Source organism: Cavia porcellus, unplaced genomic scaffold (genome assembly GCF_034190915.1).
Source record: "Cavia porcellus strain 051 isolate PalLab524CR breed Dunkin Hartley unplaced genomic scaffold, mCavPor4.1 scaffold_27, whole genome shotgun sequence".
NCBI lineage: Eukaryota > Metazoa > Chordata > Mammalia > Rodentia > Caviidae > Cavia > Cavia porcellus.
Window position 1 is genome coordinate 14,818,452 of NW_026947510.1, and position 21,811 is coordinate 14,840,262.

The following is a 21,811-nucleotide window of genomic DNA, read 5'->3' on the forward strand; positions in this document are numbered from 1 at the left end:
TGTTCCCTGGCTCTGTCCTGCAGGCTGCCTGCATCTTTCACCTACAGGGGTAGGACAGGAAGCAGCCTCTCCACAGAGATCTTACCCACAAAGGTACATCAATCTAGGTTCTGGGACCCAGCCACCCTCAGCCTAGCATCAGGATACTGCAATTCTGTGTGGAATCTTTGTGAGTCTCCTGTCTTTGTAAATAGTCACTTTATTCATCTCTCTTCAGGTTACTCAATTGAGTATATCATCTTTTTCCCAAAGGGATCCCAATTGATCCATAAGTCTTGTGGAAAGCTGGACCTGCTTCAGGAACTCATCATGGCTTGTTAAGGTGATCAGCAAATTCCATGCCATTGACTAAGGGTCCAGTATGGGTGTAGTTGCTCTGTAATGGTTATTGGCCCCGCCCACATGGTAACACATGGCACTTGTCCACATGAGGGAGGTTTGTCTCTTGTTCAGTCACAGAACAATGAGGGTCAGCATGAGCTGAGAGGAGGCTCCCCACAGCCATCAGGGCCTGGCTGCTTTCATCCAGAATCACTACCATACCTGTGTCCTCAGTGCAGTGGGAGGAGCTGGTACAGGCAGGCACCAGGCCCAGAAGTCAGGTATGTGCCTTCAACCCACATTCCCCAGGCCAAAACTCAGCCAGAGGCCACACCTGACCCCAGGAGGCTGGGCAATGCAAAGTCACTGCATGGCCAGGACGCAGACGCAGCAGTTGGATGAACCACCAGCCAGTCTCTAACTCACTCTGTATCTGCCACAACCCACCTGGCAGCATGTAGCAGAAGCTGAAGCTGAAGTTCTGACTTAATGAAAAAGGGATTCATTTGTTTGTTTTCATGCAACAAGGAATCTGGGAGTAGGCAATTCAGAGCTAGGAAGAAAAAAAAATACCTTCTCCCTTCCTTCTCTGTAGTACTTGAAGCATGACATACATGTGTTCCAGGTGCAAGATGCTAATGGGGCTCCTTAAACAATACCAGATTCACTAGTGTCAGCTGCCCACAAAGCCCACCATACCTCTAGTGACATGAACCAACAAGTGTCATTGCCACTTAAGATCATTTGAGCTAGAATCTCTTCCTCATAGAAAAAAACATCCTAACTAATAAAACCAGATCCTTGGATTCTTCAGCCCAATACATACCCAACTAATGGATTTGACAGCATTTATCTCATTAGACCAAGACACAGGAATAAAATTAACATGAGTTGATGTAACACAGCAGACATCTTTAAGTAGGAAAGCTTGTATTTTTTAAAAAGAAAAATTCAAAGTGAAATCACACAATTAAATGTCATTGTCAGGCATGCCCCCACCCCATTATCCTCGAAGTTTGAGAAGGCCTGTAAATAGATTAAAATTTTTGGTATTAATTATTCCCACTGGTTCTGTAGTCATGCACTAAAGTACTGCGTTTTTAAGTTTCAGTAATTGGACTCCTGAGACTCACAGAGAGGAAGAACATACACTGAGATGTCATCTTCTATTCTCAACATGTGACTGTCATTATCTTCAAACTCAATAATGCTTCTAAATGTACAGGCTATGAATGAGCTACTGTAAGGCTTTAAAATCCTTAGCTTGACATTTACAGCTGTCCTAGCCAGCAGAAGTTAATTTTATCTGGGTTCTACTTACTGTTTCATATATGCCCTCTGAGCTCTTTGGAACACTGCAAAATATTGTGGTATACACACACATGATCCACATCTTGAATTAAGGTTTCTTTGGCATGAGCTGTATTTCACAGATTCAGGGGAAGAAATGACTTAGATTAAGCCTCAAGTCTATATCTGCACAAAGCCATCTGATCATCCCAATCAGCCCCACATAGGAAAGGGAAGTCCCAAGATGAATGGCTAAATTGGTTCATGTGCAGATAAACCTCCTTCTTCAGGAGTCCCTGGCCCAGCCCCTTTCAAACTGTCACTTCCCTGCTGGGTCTCCTCTGGAGCAGAGATGCCACGCCCAGTGAAACAGACTTCCAAAACCTTGCTCAGGCCTTTGGTGGAGGTAAAATTTTGTTATGTAAACTAAGCCGGCCACTGTGGAAGGACAGCCTTTTCTTAGAGAGGGATCCTGGAACTAATAATTATCATTGCATTGATGGAAGCTGATCTGCAGCCAGAGTTTCATTCATTACCACATGGCAGGGAAAAGGCAGGATTTCTCTCTGGAACCCAGGGCAGAAACCTTCCAGAAATGACCTGCCAGGCTATTGTCATTTGTGTTTGCTCTTCTCTGAAGTGGTCCATGCTATAAGTACAAGTTTGTTTTCTCTCTCTCCCTTTCTATCAAAATCTACAGTGTTAAAAATTTTTAACTATTATATTAAAAGACATAAAGACACATTGCCATGAATCTCCCTCACAATCCTGCCTCCTGCTCTAAACACACTGATCCTTCTTGCCACTTTCTGAAGCAGTTCTGGAAGTCCTCTTTCACGAGGATCTAGTTGTACTGCCATAATTGTTTTGATGTTCTCGACTGGTTTGAAATATTTGTCTTTCATGGTCATTTTGACTTTGGGAAAGAACCAGAAGTTGTATGATGACAGATCCAGGACATAAGATAAACACATATTGTAATGTTTTCACCCACCTGCTGTCTAGTTCCTTTTTATTGGTCCCTGAGACAAGATACCTGATGCTCAAAGTTAAGAGAAGGAAAGGTTCTTACAGTTTTTGGAGGTTTCAGCCCATACTCATTTGGCTCCAAGGGGCAGGGTGGCATGGCACCCATCACCCATGACACCTGCAAAAAGCAAGGCAGAAATCAGCAAGAAAGAGAGGTACACCTTCTTCTGCCATTACATCATATCCTGGCTCCACCCCTGGGCGGGTGAAACACTCACACCACCAATCCGAGCGCTAAACAACAAACCAATCACAAACGCTAGATTTGGTCTCATCTTTGATTGCATGAGGCTTGGAGCAGGGCCACAGGAACACAAACCACAACCTGCTTTTCTGTTGCATGGCACTCAGCAGTCATTATATTTTTTTGTCATTTCTCATAAAATCTCTAAAGGCAAGTTCCAGAAGTGCTTCGAAAGTAGCAAGAGTGATGTCAGAAATATAGGGTAGTATTTTGAGGGGGTTATTTATCCATTAGCAACATGCCTTTTACTATGATAATTTTTTTTAATTTAAACATGTGCCGTGTTTTTATCAACCTATGTCTTGGTTGCTTTTTTCTCATTGCTGAGACAGAATATTTGATGCCCAAAATGAAGGAAGAAAAGATTTATTTAGTTCATAGTTTGTGGAGGTTTCCGTCCATAATCAGCTGGCTCCAAGGCAGGGTGACACATGGCAGAGGGCAACAGTTCATGGTGATAGAAAACAGCACAGCAACTAAAACAAAAGGAGAGGTGCATAGAAAGAAGACTCTTTCTGTCCCTTATATTGTATGTAGGCCACACCCATGTGGGTGTAGCACTCACACCCATAATCCCAGCACTGATCATGAGTCATTCACAAAGTCTGGAAGCCCAAATCCTTGACTGCATGAGGCTTTGGGGGAACATCCAGACTCAAACCATAATAGCCTGTATGTAGAATATTTACCATATATATGGATAGGATATACATATACCATATATCCATAAACAATTAATATACTATATGTGTACATATATAGTATATACTTGTAATACATATATGTTGTTATACATCTGAGATAACACTATACTATATATGATATTATAGGCACCATATACATATCAGAGAGAGAATATGAAAATGTTATTTATATATGTCCTATATCACACATATATCTAACAACTTATAGATTTAATTTGCCTGTAATGTAATATAAAATGCTTTAATCCTTTAAAAATGTGTTCAAGAATAGATGAACAAATATGGCCCAGTGAGTGCAACCCTTGTCCCAACGTCCCTTATGAAGTCTTCCACACATAGCACGTGTGGGGCACCAAGTGCTTGACAGCACCCCCTCCTCAGGGATCCGAGGATACACTAAGGAACAGGACGGCTGAGGGTTGGAAGGAACAAACCCCCACCCTTCATGTCGTAAGAACTAGAGAAGCTTCCCACTTTGTACTCTGTTTCCTCAGTAGAAACAGTGGAAGTTTTGCTCCAAGAGGACAAAGTGGATGGTCTTGCAGCTTGGCTGTGCTCCGCTTTCTGAGCTACTACAGGACACCTCCGGCTTCCACACCGACGCCCCTCCCGAGCTAGCACTGAGGCAGGTTGCATCTGTGCCCCCGCCCCGGCTACTCCTAGCCCTGCGGGCTTCTCCCATCTCTCCTGGAGTCCTCTGTGGGAAACACTTGCCATTTCTCATCATACCGAGGAGCTGGCTTGACTGCAGTTCTCACTCCTTTAGCTGCTGTGCCAATACTTCAAAACATTCAGTCAGTTAAATCAGTTCAGTCCAAAATTGTCACAATGTTTGGCATTGTGTTGACACAGCCCGTGGCATTGGGAGAAATACAGCTCATTAAGTTCTTAGTGATTCTTTACGGAGCAAAACTGCACACGGTAACAGCTACAGATGTAACCGGACCACTGTGACAAAAGGGAGGAAGTGAATGAATGCCGGAGCGCTGGGCATGGCCCATGTCACACTCGGATTCCTGCACCCTTCAGCCGTTAAGTCTCATCCGAACTCAAGTGCTGTGGCTGCCTGGCCCTGGGAAGTGGATGTAAAATGTAGTTTATTATGGAGCTCCCATTTACACACTAATACTCAAAAGCTGCAAAGAAAAAAACATAAGCTTGACAGTCGAGTTTCACTTCATGATTTAATTCCTTGAACCTACACTTGGTCTTGCTGCAAATGAACAGAGAGGGCTCCTTTCAGCTAGAATGCAGGGTCTCGAAGTGGGCTTCAGGGACAGTTAGAAAGAGGTGAAGGAGGGGCTGGGGTGTAGACCAGTTGGTAGAGCCAAGGGTCCTCCCTGGATTAATCACCAAAACAGAGGGTGGAGGGAGAGAGAACTGATTGAGGAAGACAGCAGGAGGGGGACAGGGAGGCTGGGAAAGCTACCTAAAAGCTAGTGTCTCTAGAGTGCACATTTAACCTGGGTATGGTGGCTGTAATTCCAGCACTAGGAAGGCTGAGGCAGGATACTACCATGAGCTTGAGGCCAGCCTGGGCTACAGAGTAAGCTTGAGGCCAGCCTGAACTACACAGCAAGACCCTGTCTAAAAAGAAAAATACGCGTTCAACACGTCACTGAATATCTGTGTACAGTTACAAGGCTGACCAGGTGATAAGCCAGGTGTGGGGGCACACACCTGTAATCCCAGTGACCGAGAGACTGAAGCACGAGGACCACAAATTTGAGGCCAGTCGGGGCAACTCAGGGAGATCCTAGAAAGATGAAAAGGGCCGGTGAAGTAGCTCATTGTAAAGGCCCAGGGAGAGTCCCCAGTTATGGGGGTGCAGAGAGCAGGGAGAAAGTGAGGGAGAAGCACAAGACGGAATATGTAAGGGGACTGGAAGCAGGTGCTGGCTTTGCTAACAAGTAGCCAGGAGTGTTAATGAGGCATTTAGCCCAGGCGCTGGCTCCAGCTCTAGGACTCAGCAATGACAATGTCCCCAGGCACCAAACCAAGGCAGAAGGAGGCCTGCGGCGGCCAGAACAGAGAGTAAACAGTGACACCATCAGAAAGAGCTACTGCAGTCATCAGCGTGATAGAAACAGGGCGTATAGTTTAAATGCATTATTCTGCTTTTACTCCAAACATGTCTGTCTCCAAATGAACAAGGAAACAGCAACACAGTCTCTTCCTGCTTGTGTCTCACCCTGGGCTGAAAGTCCCAACCAGTCACCCTGGCTATTTAGGAGACAGACAAAGAGGTGGGAAGCCCTCCTCAAACTCCAGAAACCGCCTCTCCTAGACTCATAGAAAAACACTGGCCTGGCCAGGAAGCTGACACCGTCACCTGCGAAACAGATTCCCCACGGCATGGCTATAAAACCAGCAGGGTCCTGCCTCCAACGACTGCAACGTATTAGATCTCGATTTTTGCCCTAGCATTCTGCAGCTCTCTCTCTCAACACACTGGTGATTTATCCCTCTGCATGTATCTCTTAGACACACAAAGCACACGTCAAGAAAGAGAGCCCCTTTTCATTTTTTATATTTCGAAATTAAGAATTTTATATTTCCCACACTTTTTTGCTTTGTTTTGGTTTTGGTTTTTTGAGAAAGGGTCTTGCTGTGTAGTTCAGGCTGGCCTTGAACTCACCATGGAGTCTAGGCTGCCAGGAACTCACAACAGTCCTCCAGCCTCCCAAGCAGGGGGATTACAGGTGTGCACCACCACACCTGGCCTTGTTTTTTGTTTCTTTGGTTTTTTTCTTTATTTTATTTTATTTTATTTTGTTTTGTTTTATTTTATTGGTACCAAGACTCTAACTAAGCACCTTGTGCTTACCAAACAGACACTTGTTCTACCAAGCTGTATTCTTGGCCCTTTTTTTCTTTAAAGAACACAGATGTTCTCTTTAAAGAATCAAATGCTAAAAGACTATCTAAAAAATAATAACAATCATTAGTCCTGGAAGTTTCAAGTAAAAGTGAATCCCATTTGTTCACTTTTGCCATTATAAATTTCTGACTTTCCTGTAAGAGCATGCGTTAGCAGTAAATAAAGGAACACCTGAACAATATTTCTCCCATTACACCCAACAACTGCATGTGTGTATGTGTGCACACCTGTGTGCATGTGTATGAGGGGAACAGTTATTATATTGGGGAGACCATTCTCCCTTCTGCCTTCCTTCTTTCTTTCCTTCCTCTTTCCTCTCTCTTTTTCCTCAGAATGAGTGCATAAACACTTGCTAAAGTCTTAATACCACCTTAGGAACTTCAAAGAATGCTTCGTGAAATACCTACTAAAATGCACCAGTCACCAGCCAGGTATGATGTGCATGTCCATAATCCCAGCTCTTGGGAAACTGAGGCAGGAGAATCCGTGCAAGTTCAAGGTCAGATCTGGGCTACATAATGAGATCCTGCATCAAAACAAAACCACAGAATCATAAATTCAAAAGGTAGTACAGAAGTATATTCAGAATAAGAATTCACAACAAATAACACACCTTTAAAATTTGATCAGTCGAGAAAAAATTTGATCAAAGCCACAAACAGCAGGAAAATGACATGATGTGCTGGGTCAGTGCCCCACACTAAGATGCCTTCCTAAGGTTCATGTGCAGCTGTCCTCCCCGCCTCACCCCTTACCGCATCGTGCTGGGACAGGTCAGGACACCATCTGCCTGGCTCCTTGGTCCCCTTTCACAATACTAGGACCACAGCCTGTTGCTGCCGTGGATGGCCACCCACAGTCAACTATGCGGAGCCTGAACCCCAGGCACTGCCCAGGGTAAACCCTGAGTCTTCACTGAGTCTTCGGAGGACTCTGCACCAGACCCAGAGAAGCCCACATCCGGAAAAGCTCCAGAGTGAGGAGCTGGTCACGGAATTGAGTGAAGCTGACAAAATCTACTAGGAGGTCCTGGAGAGAGATGTGACAGGCCAGCCCCAGCCAGTCAGGCGTAGAGAAAACAAACCAAGTGTGAGCACACACTCCAATCCCAGGGGCAGGTTTCTGTGGAAGCTGCTTCCTGCAAGGTAACTCCAGTTGGTTCTGCCCAGAATGAGATGCAGCACTGTTTATTTGAGGGTGATGAACAGTTTTCCCAAGCATGGCCGGCAAAGCCAGTGAGAGTAAATACACTCCGTCTTCCAATAATTTAAAAACTTTAAAGTTCCAGCTACTGGACAAAAATGTAAGTTTTGAAATCACAGAACTTTATATTTCAACCCAGGTTCTGCTAGTCACTGGCTGTATGACTCCAAATAAGGTACTATGTAGCTGCTGGCAAGCTATTTGCTCACCTGTAAAATGGGTTTTAAAATATTTACTTATTCAGGTGTGACACTACACACCTGTAATCTAGCACTTAGGAGGCTGAGGCAGAAAGATGACTACAAATTCCAGGGTAATTTATTTGGATCGAGATAAAAAAATTTTTTTTTTACTACTAATACCAAATATTTTAGTACTAAACCTAAAATTTGTAACCCTGACAAATCACTGTGATTTCCTAAAATATTACATTCCTCTTCTGAAGATCTCACAAGCAAGATTCTACAGTTTAATTTTTAGTAGTTTTCCATGTTAAAAATATATATATAGCAAAAATAAATAACTGAAATCTCAAATCAGTGATAACTTTTTGCATTTATTAATAGACAACTTTAGTTTTATTAAATGGGAAATTTTATGGCCTGTGAACTTTAAAACCCACTTGTAGGACAGCCTTTTTTTTTTTTTTTTTTTTCTTTAACTTTGTAGTTAAAGTAGTTCTTTCTCTTTGTAGTTCAGGCTGCCCTTGAACTCATTATGTGGCCCAAGCTGGCCCCAAACTTGCATTGATCCTCTTGCCTCAGGCTCGCAAATTCTGGAATTACAGACATGCACCAACCTACACTGTAGAACAGTTTCTTGATCTCATGGTATCCTCCCTCACCTAGGAAAAGGAGTCCTTTGCAAGACATCCTCCCTGCCACAATTCTATATATTTATAAGGCTTTTGTTTATTACAAGAACTAGCAAACTTGTAGGAGTTTTAACATTAAATATAGCGCATATACATCTCCTGTTAGGTCTATAAATAAGTAATGTTGAATTCTTTTTCTAAAAATATTGTATGAGCCAGGTGTGGTAGTATACCCCTGTAATCCCAGCACTCAGGAGACTGAGGCAGTAGGATCGATGCAAGTTTGAGGCCAGTCTAGGCTACAAAGTGAGTCCACGATCAGCCTGAATTGCACAGTGAAACTTTACCTCAAAAAAATAAATAAATAAAAAACATTGCAGAAGGGGGTTGAACTCAGGGATGCTATGCTACTAAACTCTATCCACAGCCTTTCTTGTTTCTATCTGAGATGGGGTTTTGCTAGACTGCCCTAGACTGATCTAGAATTTGTGATCCTACTGCCTCAGCCTTCTGTAGCTAGGATTACAGCTGTGTGCTACTATGCCAGGTCCAGGTGTCCCACATTTAACCTGAATCATATCCTAGATTGTTTTCCACACATGTAGCTTCCTTTCCTCACCAGGGTGGGTGGATGGTGTTACACTCAGGGGATGTAATTTCACAAAGTGAACCTTCACCCTAACTGCAGGCTTATTGTAAACGTTCGTTTTGGTCATGGAATACCGCAGCTCCCTGCAGTGCCAGGGGAGAGCAGTGGCCCATGAGTTAGGGGTGACAGTGACATGAGGGAGCCTCTAGAGCCCTCCTTGCTTTCTGTTAGAGTCTGCGACCTGGAGTGAGGACGGACTGACACCACACAGTACCCCAACGACCCTCGTGGGCTGTGGACACACGGTGTGGAGAAGAAAAAGCCCTCCAGCTTCAGGCCACCAAGGCTTGGGACTGCTTCTTGCCTCCTTATAATGTATCTGTCCAGCTGCTGCAAGTTCCATACAATGATTTTTAAACTTTTAATAATAAATTATTTAAAATGTTTCGCCTAGTTGAATAATGGTAAAAGAAACAGAATGAATTAGTGACTTCCTAGAATTAGAAATTTTGTGGTTGTGGTTTTGGTTTCAGTTTTTATTTTGGTCTCACTATGTAGTGCAGGATAGCCTTGAACTCAGTGTGATCTTCCTGCCTCGGCAACCTGAGTGCTGGGATTACAGGCGTGCACCACCACATCCAGTTCAATCAAAACTTTTAAGAAAATCATATCACTTGTGACAACTGTGCCCTATGATATAAACCCACCTGATTTCACTGTATATTGAAACCCACCCTTGGGCTCCCCTCTGACAAGAGAGTAAATATTTTCAATGTTTCTATCTGGATCCTTCAAGTGGGTAGGAAGGGACCCAAATGGCTAGGAGTGGCTTTCTGTCCCAGGGCTCTGACACACCTCAGGTCATCCTGTCACCCACAGAGCTTCGTGGGAACCATGTGCTTGGTGTGCAGGAAGCTTAATTGGCTCCAGGGATTCTCACACGGTGGCCCATCGTTGCCAGAAGCCACTTGGAGCAGGAGCTTCCCGGTGACACCAACCCAGTGATGTCGATGTCGCTCCCGGCCGGCAGGAAGGACACACGACAAAGTCTGGCAGTGGACAACCTTTTCTTTTATTTTTCTTCTCCGTACAGCCTGCCCTGGGATCGCTCCCAGCCGAAGCCTCCTTTGGTCCGCTCCCCGCGGCTCCTTCTGGGCTTCTACTTCCGGGCTTCTTCTTCCCCCCCAGGGGTGGCACCAGTATATATACGGATACAGTGTCCAATCATGTTAAAGTGAGCAAGGCAAGCTGATTGGCTAACATCATCAGTTGCCAGGCAGACTATATTGTTGAGCGGGTTGCTTACGAGGTAAGCAGGAAACTAACGTGCTCGATGGGAGGGGTAATCTACCTCAGGCTTTACTCTTTACTACAGGCCTCACGTCCGCCAAGTGAGGCGACCGGGCTCGGGGCTGCGGCTCCCAACATCTCCCCCTTTTTTATTTTTTATGAATGTGCGCATCGTAGCCCTTTCTGGACTGGGTGCAGAGGCTTATGCCCTATGCGTAGGCCCACCGTAGGTCCTTGGCTTAGACCCTGGTCGGCCGTCCCATGGTCTGCCAAGGCCCTGAGGCCCTCGTCCTTTTTCTAGGGCCAGGCACAAACTGGACGGAACCTGGATGCACACAAGCTTGCACTCATTTCCTCTCCGTAAAGAAATCCCCTCGGAGAGAAATTTAGACCTGGGCAGCATCTAACAGTCCAGCGGCTTACGTGCAGGATGGGGTAGGGCCTGGCTTAGGTTGAGTCGCACCGGGGGAGTACGCTCTTACCCGTCATTGACTCTCCTACCCAGCTATGTCATAATTTTTTAGAGGAGGAGTGTGGGAAGCTCACCGCCCCTAGACTCGGTCGTAGGCTAGGCGAGCGAGCCATGCATATGCCTGAGGATCTTCTTGTCCATTTCGGGCTACCGCTATTTCTATTCATCTTGTTGGTTGGTCTGTGATGGATCTCCGGTAGGACAGGTCTGATCTTCAGTCAAGGGCTTTGTCGCCCGTGTCAGTCTCTCCGGTACCCACAGTGGTTCTCGTCCCGATTCCTGTGGGAAAACACAAACCGCGCCTCGGTTCCAGCTGACCACTGGATCCGGGCCCATCCATTGTCCTGTCAGGACATCTTTCCACTTCACCCACCCTTTATGGTTGGGGGAAGGGTTGCAGTGCTCCACGGCTGGGGAGCAATTATCATTATTTAAATTTAAAAAATTGTGTGTGAATAGTGCCATGGATAATCGTGCCTTTGGGGCCAGGCCTTGGCCTACTCCCCCTTTTTGTTTTTGTAAAATTTTTTTGAGGCTTCTATGAGCCCTCTCAATGATTTCTTGACTTTGGGGATTGTATGGGATACCATGTTTTAATTGAACCTCCATCATTTTGTAGAACTCATTGAAGGCTTTGCCTATATAGGCTGGTCCATTATCAGTTTTTAATATTTTTGGTTTGCCCCATGCGGCCCAAGCCGCCAGGCAATGATTGATCACATTAGACACTTTTTCACCTGTTTCTGCTGTTGCAAATATGACGTGAGAACAGGTGTCTGTGGAAACATGAACATATTTAAGAGTCCCAAACTCCTGTATATGTGTGATGTCCATCTGCCAAACATCACCAGGGATCAAACCTCGAGGGTTTACTCCCATCGGTATGGCAGGTTTGTATGTGGCACAGGAGTCACATAGTCGCACGATATCTCGTGCATCTGCTCTGGAAACATGGAAATGGTTTGCTAGTGTCCTGGCATTGACATGAAACTTATCATGGAAGGCACGGGCTCGCTCGATTGGTGTTAGTAAGGTAAAAATCCATAACGGGCAAGTGGCAGTGTCAGCAGCCGCATTCCCCTGTGCCATAGGCCCTGGCAGGGATGTATGTGCTCTTATGTGGGTGGTGAAGACCTTATGGTGTCTGTTCTGAAGCAATGTCTGGATAGACAGGAACAGCCCAGCCACTGTGGAAGTGGATCTAATTAAACCGGCAGTCTCAAGCACTTGCATAGCATTGACCACATACCTAGAATCGGAGACAATATTAATGGCTTCTGAGAACCGTTCAAGAATCATTTTAACGATCTGCAGTTCCACCACCTGAGGCTGATCAGGTTCAAATTGTATGGTAACCGGGGGCTTGCCTAGGATCACATAGGCGCCTATCCCCGTCTTGGAGCCATCTGTATATATTGTAGTTGCTGGGACTAATGGCTCAGAGGCAGTAACCTTTGGAAAAATTATAGGGTGCTGAGTGACAAATGACAAGATAGGGTCTTTAGGGTATTGATTGTTTATATCCCCATGGAAAACACATCTCAAAATGGCCCATGTATCTATGCAGGCAGCCAGGGTCTTGATCTGGCTGGCGGTATAGGGTACTCGGATGGCTTGTGGTCCTGAGCCAAAATGTTGGACAGCTCTATCATGCGCTTCAAGGGCCAATGAAGCGACTGCCTCCGGGTAATGCTCTATGACTTTTGCAGGTGAGACGTTAGGGTGTATCCACAGTAATGGTCCTTTCTGCCAAATCACCGCTGTGGGCTGTAGACTAGTCTGTAGCAAACAGACATCAAAGGGTCGCCCTGGTTCAATTCTGTGTAAGGTAGCCCCACCTAAGGCTTTTTCCACTCTCTGTAAGGCAGCTCTTGCCTCAGGAGTGAGCCTCCTGTGGGAGGCTATATCTGGGTCTCCCTTCAGAAGGTCGAACAGGGGTTTGAGATCTGAATTTGGTATATGTAAATATGGCCTAATCCAATTAATGTCTCCCAATAGTTTTTGCATGTCATTTAGGGTCCTAACGCCATCCGTCCTAATGGTGACCTTCTGTGGAGAGACTAGCATAGGGGAGATTTTTGTGCCTAAGTAGGTCACCATTTCTCCTCCCTGAATCTTGTCGGGGGCAACATGCAGATTAGTTTGTCTCAGGGCCTCGACCAACTGGCCGAGCATATTATTTAGCATGTCTGGGTCCCTGCCGCTGAGCAAAAGGTCGTCCATGTAATGCACACATCTTATCTTGGGAAAGGATTTCCGTAGGGGGGCCAGTAGGGAATCAAGGTAAATCTGACACATAGTGGGACTGTTGGCCATACCTTGGGGCAGCGTTATCCACTCGTATCTGAGATCAGGGCTTTCTTGGTTAATGGTGGGTAAAGTAAAGGCGAACCTATGAGTGTCCTCTGGATGCAGGGGGATTGAGAAGAAACAGTCTCTAAGATCTATAACATAAACTGGCCAGGACTGAGGGATGGCTGAGAGAGCTGGCAGCCCCCTCTGGACCGCCCCCAGGGACTGCATCTGCGCGTTGACCGCCCTTAGATCATGGAGCAGCCTCCACTTGCCAGACTTTTTCTTAATTATAAAAATGGGGGTGTTCCATGGGGAGGTTGACGGCTTAATGTGTCCTAATCTAAGTTGTGTACTGACTATTTCTGACAAGGCTAATAGCTTCTCCTTAGGCAGGGGCCACTGAGGTACCCAAACCGGATCATTTGACCTCCAGGTGATTTTGATCGAAGTGGGTAGGAGAGCTTCTTCAGCGGCCCCTAAGAAAAACCCAGCCCTTGCCTACCTTTTTTGTTCTCTACTGGTATTGGGGATGTCCGACCCTGTAGGGCATTGCCCAAGCCTTTGCCGGGGGTATATCCCTGGTTCCTGAGTATATCCTTAGCCTGGGGGGAGCAGTTTGACGTAAGCGTGACATCCATCTGAGTGAGGATGTCCCTTCCCCATAGAGACACTGGCAACTGCAACACAAATGGTTGGAAATGGCCCTGATGACCCTCCTCATCGCACCAGAGCAGGGTTGAAGCACTAACCTGAGGAGCTGACACCATCCCCAGGCCCTGCAGCGTGTTATCTGCAGTGTTGGTGGGCCAGTTGGAGGGCCAATCCTTTCTAGAGATAATGGAACGGTCAGCTCCTGTGTCTAGGAGCCCTGTTATACTCTTGCCGTTGACCTTAAGTGAGAGCATGGGCCTTTTATCAAGTATTATATGGAGTCCCTCGAAGACTTCCCCTGAGGAACCGAAACCTTGACTTTCTCTAATTTTCTGCTTTGAGGGAAATCTCTTGTGGAGACTGGGGAGCAGCAAGAGCTGCGCTATCTTGTCTCCTTTATTGATTACCATAGTACCCACAAGAGATTGAACCATAATTTTAATATGTCCTGTGTAGTCTGAGTCTATGACCCCCGGGACTACTGTGAGACCCCGAAGGGCCGTGGAGGATCTCCCGATCACCAGACCCACGGAATTTTCGGGTAACAGTCCCTTAAAGGTGGTTTCAACCACTTGAACACCCATATCAGGCACTAATATAAGTCTGGAGGCGACACTGAGGTCCACACCTGCTGACCCAGGGGTGGCCCTTGTTGAAGGCTGCCATCCTGAGCTGTCCTGTCTCTGGGGCGGGAGCCCGCCTGTGAAGGGGGCCCCCTCTGGCCGTTTTTTGGCCCTCTAACATCTCGTCCACAAATACGGTTGCCCTGAGCATCAAAGACCGACCTACACTCCTCAGCTTTGTGTGATCCCCTCTTGCATCGCCCACAAACATATGGTTTTTCATTCCTAGGGCGAGGCCTAGCATCTATATTGTTTGGGCAATGACGTTTAATGTGTCCTGGCTCCCCGCAGGCAAAACACCCTTTAGCCTTACATTCCCCTTCTAACCCGCGAGGTCCCCTCTGCTGTACAGCCGCGGCCAGGAGAGCAGCCACTCCCGAGTTGGAGAGCGGCCCCCCTATCTCTCTGCATATCCTAATCCAGGTGTTGAGGTCCTTGTTCTTATGAGGGGCTATCGCTGCCTTGCACTCCTTTGTACATTGCTCGAAAATCAGCTGTCTTACCAGCGGTCGAGCCACTCCCGGATCAGAAAATATCTTATCGGCAGCATCTTGCATTCGGGCCACAAAGTCAACAAATGGCTCTGTGGTACCCTGAATTATTTTTGAAAGACACAAGGAGGCTGTTCCGGCACCACTTACCTGCTTCCAGGCGCAGAGCCCTATGGCATTAATTTGTTCATAGACAGCGCCGGGGAACTGAGTCTGATCATCAGCGTGCCGACCTTCTCCCATAAGCATTTTCTTGTTCCACCCCCGGTTTCCCCGATTGGCGTTTCTCTCAGCCTGCTCTGCAGAGAACTCTGCGTACCAGGCTCGCCAATCCAGGTAACTACCCGAGGGCAGACACGCCTTTGCCAGCTGAATCCAGTCCGCGGGGGTGAGGGGCCCAGAAGACAGGTTCTCCAGCATGGCAATGGTGTAAGGCGCAGTCGGCCCAAAGGTTGTAACTGCATTTTTAAGTTCTCTAATCTGCTTTATCTCAAAAGGCTCCCATGCATTACGTCCCTGGCCCATAGCTACTTGTACAGGAAATATTCTGTAGGGGCCACTATCTATCCCAGGTGGTGGATGTACCTCATGAGACAAACGTCCCCCCTGCCAAAGCCGCCTGTAAAAATACCGACCCGCCGGCGGCGGAGCATAAGACGGCAGCCGTGATTGGGCGGAAAATGGGGGCCCGTGCATCACTTCCTGTTCTGGCGAAGGGGAAGGGAGCTCCCGGGCGGCCGCCTCGTGGCGAGGGATCGCTTCTGGGAACAGCCCCCAAGGTGGGGCGGAAGGCTTCGCCTCCCTCTCGCGCCGGGGAGCGCTCAGGAGCTCCCTACTCCTCCGCAGACCAAGTTGAGCGGAGCGCAATTTACGGCGCAACGCTGGGAAAGAACCCTGCGACTCCTTATCGAGCGACTTAGGCTCCTGACAGCTGGTCTCTTTGGCCTCCTTGCCATTCAACTTTCCCTCGTCCTCGGAGTCAGACGACTCCGAGGCTAGAGCCCCGTCCTTCTCCTTAGCATCTTTGTTTCCCTTGACGGGCCCCTCTCGGGAGCTCCCTGACTGGGCCTGCTCAAATACCCTGCGTACTTTTGTAAGCTCTTGAGAGCTTTCTCCACAACCACCCTCGCTCTTAATGTTACTACCTAGCATGTTTCCCATTTTTTAATATGTTACTCACCGCGTGAGGCCCAAGGAATCCGCCACTTACGCGTGAGCCTGAGGGGAGTCTAAAAGCCCTGTAGGTGCGCGCCACCCAGAGCCCAGGCTTATCCCCAACTCACCTGTCTCGCAGCTCTGTACTGGAGCGTTGTCCGCTGTCACGTCTCGGGGGTGATCAGTCCCCATACGGGCCACCAAATGTCGATGTCGCTCCCGGCCGGCAGGAAGGACACACGACAAAGTCTGGCAGTGGACAACCTTTTCTTTTATTTTTCTTCTCCGTACAGCCTGCCCTGGGATCGCTCCCAGCCGAAGCCTCCTTTGGTCCGCTCCCCGCGGCTCCTTCTGGGCTTCTACTTCCGGGCTTCTTCTTCCCCCCCAGGGGTGGCACCAGTATATATACGGATACAGTGTCCAATCATGTTAAAGTGAGCAAGACAAGCTGATTGGCTAACATCATCAGTTGCCAGGCAGACTATATTGTTGAGCGGGTTGCTTACGAGGTAAGCAGGAAACTAACGTGCTCGATGGGAGGGGTAATCTACCTCAGGCTTTACTCTTTACTACAGGCCTCACGTCCGCCAAGTGAGGCGACCGGGCTCGGGGCTGCGGCTCCCAACACAGTGACACCGCCTGGCACCCAGCCTGCGAGCACAGCACAGATAATGCAGGTTGCAGGCAATATTTTCCAAACAACTCTTGTTCCCCTGGTTCATGGTTCACCAGATAATTCCATCTCTCGGGCTGGAGACCCTGCTGTGGTGTTTTGAGATGCAGCTACTCCATTTCATTTTTAAATGAGAATTTTGATAGTTCATAAAATAAGTCAAGCCCAGCTCTGAGATGTGTTCTCTGGCATCTTCCACGGAGGCAGGGAGGGGAGCGGAACAGGAGCAGGAATGCGTCAAGCCAGGAGTCAAAAGCCAGCACTGCCTTTACCTCCGGCCTGAAGCAAGGGCATAAATTCCCTGATTCTCAACTTCCGGAGCTCCTGAAAAAAGAAGATGATATCCTAACATCAAAATGAACTTGGCAGGGGGCTACAGCACCCAGCCTACAAGACAGCAGCTGTACTCCCAAAGAGAAAGAAAAATGTTAGTTTCCTTCGGTGTTGTGCTTGTGAATGTTCGACATGGGGTTGTGTTGTGTTTTGTTTTGTTCTGTTTTGTTATTTTGTTTTGAGACAGGGTCTCTCTATGTGCTTCAGGCTGGCCGTGAACTCACTTCGAAGCCCAGGCTGGTCTCAAACTCACTGCAATCCTCCTGCCTCAGCCTCCTGAGCACTGGGGTGATAGGTGAGCACCGTGGTGTCCAGCATACTTCTGCACAGAAGGCCAGTGGCTGATGTGCTCAGCCTCAGGCTCCTGCCAAGGTCTCTGGGTGGAGGCCATGGTGAAGGAGAGACTAAAGGGGCTGCATCTATGCAGCTTCAAGCACACATCTGACCTAAGGGAGGACTGAGGCTGGGCGTGTGATGCATCTGCCTGATTCAGGGTAGCGAGGTCAGCTAAGCACTGCCTGGGGTAGCTGCACAACAAGTCTCAGCGCCTGCTACGGCACTCTAGGGGGCTGGAGCAGAGAGGACAGGGCTTGAAACAATTGTCGAGACATCTAACCAAGAGCACACAGGGGCAGAGGAGATCCCGGGGCTGGACAAAGGCTTCCTGCTGGGTTGCAGTGGGGCATCACAGGGAGTCCTGGGCTCTGGTACAAAACAGAGCCAACAGACCTCCCTGAAGAAGAAGATGCCAGTAGAAGATGAAGGGAAAACAGGAACTGAGGGCAGTGCCCAGGTTTTCAGCCAGAGCAATTTTTCCATATGGGTGCCATTTGCTGGAAGAGATGCCACTGGACCAAACAAGTTTAAGTGGAAAGTCAGGAATTCTGTTCTACACAGATTGAGAGGTTTATCTGACACCTGAGAGATGACAAGGAGATCTTCCCAGCATGGGGTTCAAGGCCAGGGCCAGGAGTGGAGATAAATTTGAGATCCAAGCCAGAAGTAGTGTCACACACCTGCATTTCTATTACTTGAGAGGATGAGGCAGGAAGATCGAGTGAGTTCCTGGCAGGCCAAGAACTAGTCTGGGACAGACAGTGAATTCAAGGCTGACCTGAAGTTCATAGCAAGATCCTGTCTCAAAAAAAAAAGAAAGAAAAAGAACACACATATAATCACATCACTGAACTGTACATTTAAAATTGTTACCCATAGTGGTGACGTGCTTGTGTGTAGCTATAATCTCAGTTCTTGACAGGCTGAGGCAGGAGGATACCCACAAATTCAAGGCCAGCCTATGCTACATAGTGAGTTCAAGGCCAACTGGACTATACAGTTAGACCCTACCCTGTCTCAAAAAAATAGTAAATTTTATGTACATTTTATTATAATAAAAAGAATCAGAGCAAAAAGCTATCCGTCATTTCTGTTTTCTGTTTTTGATATTGTGCTACAGTTACATAAGATGCCATCAATGGAAGAAGAGTAATAAAGCTCTTTTACTGTCTGAAACTTCCTGTGATTCTATAATTATTTTTTTCATTCCCCTTGAATTGACCAAAGTAAAGCCATGACATCTCATTTGGTAATCTGGTTTGATTATAAAAGTCATTCCATCTGGCCCAACCCATACTGTCCAGGGAAATTCTAATCACATCTGGCTCTGTTCTTCTAAACTGCATATTTAAAAAAAACTTTAATACCCTAATATGACCCACTTAGTGTGAAACCTATCAGAGCTGGGTGAGACATTTACATTCTTGACAAGCCTCAGTTATCCAGCTCCTTTATCATAAATTTGTATTTCTCTCTTTTTTTTTTTTTTTTTTTTGGTCTTTTTGAGACAGGGTTTCTCTATTCATTTTTGGCTGGCCTTGAACTCACTTGGCAGCCCAACATAGTCAAACTTGCAGTGATCTTCTTGCCTCAGCCTCCCAAATGCTGGGATTATAGCTGTGTATCACTGCACCAGGCTGACCATATGTATCCTGAGCCACCAATAAACATGGCCTATGCTTCCTCTGGGCATCGCACACGAAGCCCTTATTCCCACTAACAGCGTTGCAGAGGCCATCCAAGCCTGGCAGGCCCTGGGCTTCTGTGTGGACCACCCACTACAGCAGGAGCCTGGCTGGGCTGAGAGGAGGTTGAACAGCTGTGGAGAAGGCTCAGCTCCACACGATTCCCTCGTTCAGGGTATGAACTGACCCCCTTGATGCCTGTGCCTGCCTGTGCTCTCTGACCTGGACCACACAGGGGAATGTGTTGGCATCATCAAGGCCTCCAAAGACCAGCGCACAGTCTTCTGAAACTGCCCACTAAAACGGTCCTATTTGCCACCACTGCGATCTGCTGGCCATCACCCCACCATGCCACGACCTTTGCACCCTTGGGAGTACTGTGACAAGGCTAATCATATGCCTCTCGGAGTCACCCAAAGTGACCCTTGGGGATTGTTGTCCCCAAGCCATAACACAATTCGGGAAGAAGAGTAGGGCTCGTTGGTCACCCAGGTTGCGTGAAAGGTGTAGGGTAGGGGACAGGAAAGACAAGAACAAGCAACATGGTCCTGCGCTGCTGCTCCATGCTTGATAGGGTGAGGAGGGTCCTGTCGCTCCACTCCTCACTCTTCAACCTGTGTTCCATTCTCCTGTGACGTGGACCACTCCTGGGAGACTCCCATGCAGAAGTCCCACTGGAGCTGGTGCCAGCGCTAGTGTTAGCTGTGCCGGGAGGAGCACGTGGCTCTCGGCCTGAGAAGGCTCCGACAGGGAGGCAAATGCCCACACACGGAGCTGTTTGTCCCAGCGGCCGGGGCGCACTGCCACGGGAACAATGGCAGAGCAGGATGAGAAGAGCCAGACACTCCATCCTTCCTAGTGCTGTGTCAGACTGGGGAAGTGAAGACCGCAGCAGGTTGGCACAGGGTGGTCACTGAGCTGGGTAAACTGCTCCCCTGGACTCACTCATCCCAGAGGGTACCAGGCCCGGTCATCAAGCCCATTATGGAATCTATAAAAGTCTTTCTTCAGCTAGGAGCCAGGGAACCCAATAATTCAAGGACCTTAATATTTACTCACTTGGAGGGTCTGGAGTTGTAATAATGGCTCAAATTAGTGGCTAACACTTTCAGATCTCAGGCCAGCAAAGACACGGATGGAGAAAGGTAACAAACATAGCAGCCACGGAAGGAAAGAAAAAGCCCCAGAAGCCGGCCCTGCTTCTCACAGGACAACCACGGAACTCCAAGCTTAGTCATCTTGACATTATTAACAGGGAACAACAGATGACAGCAAAAAGCCAGCACCCCAACCTGGCAGCCTAGAATTAGGTCTAAAAAAATGTTAAGGCGCCTTCTAGGTGTTGGTGGAGATTTGTCCCATGCAGACATTCATCTGCAACTGGACGAGTCCCTCTGAGCTTCCAGACCACTGCGTTCCCCTCTATGGGCAAAATGCCTTCTGCCCTGGGTATAACCAGCCATATTCTGAAGTTTCCCCCAACCCTCACACAGTTCTCAGCATGTTAAGTGTGTTTGTTCTTCTCACCTTCACTGCTTTTAATTTTCTGAATTTTTTTGAGACAGGCTCTCGATCTGTAACCCGGGCTGGCCTCGAACTCACAGCAGTCCTCTGGCCTCAGCCCCCCAAACAACGGGGTGACAGGTGTGCAGCACCACACCCGGCTGACACTGACACACTCTCAACCTTCTCTCTTCTGTCCACCAGGTCATCCATCTCCCAGATGACCTTAGTCAGCTTGGATTTCAAATCCAGCTTTCTAAAGAGTCAGCATTTGAGGGTCCAGGGCAGCTGGCTGACCCGCAGAGCCACACCCAGTACACTGTACTTGAGCCATGCCCAACCCTGAAATTTCAGAGCGCTGAGAGCATGGGTTGTGTAGAGGAAGTGACAGGGAAGGATGGCTTCCTCCTGAGCAAGGCTGGGCTTGATATGGCCAGCCCTGGAGGCCTCTTGAGCAGACAAAAAGTAGGCACCCGCGGTGATCAAAGAGCCAGGCCCAGCACATGACCACAACCACACCACCCAGGTCACAGGAACTGGAAATGGGGGTTTTTATGGAATCAGCAGCTGGTTCCCCAAAGTAAAAACGCAGCTGCCTGAGTAATTCAAAGCAGGCGAAACGGCCCTCAGAACTAAGGATGGCCAATAAACACACCTCGGGTCTGTAAAACCCTTACGGAGAGTGGTTAAAAGAAAACATCTGCCTTATTGTCACCTCTAATGAAGGGTCAGGCCATGTCAGGCCAGAAAAAGTCTCCTTCCTCCATCTTGTTCCTGTGAGATGACGTGCTCATGCAAGCCCCCTGAAATACAGGTCACAGTCAAAAGTCCCAGAGCACAAGGCAGAAAAGAAATGGCTTTTCAAAAAAGGTCTCAGAGACCTATGACAGAAAGGTCCATAGCCAGGGGTTCTGACAGCCCAGGCGCCCAGGGTTTTTATTTATATGAAAAACAAGAAGCTGCTCTTCGTCAGTGATTTTCTCTTCACCTGTCCAAGTTTATCATCCGACAGTGCCGCCCACAGATGTTTCCCATCCCATCAGCTCACAACAGCTCACTGTGTCAATCACCTGCAAGCTAGCAGTTTTAGGCTGTCCCTGGAAATAGAGCAACAGCAAATAAAAAGACCAGACCAAATAAAGACTTAACAACCGAATTTTACAATATTGTCCCTTCCTGCTATTACTGTTACTCAAGTTCTGAAAAAGTTTTTAGCCAGACGGGTGGTA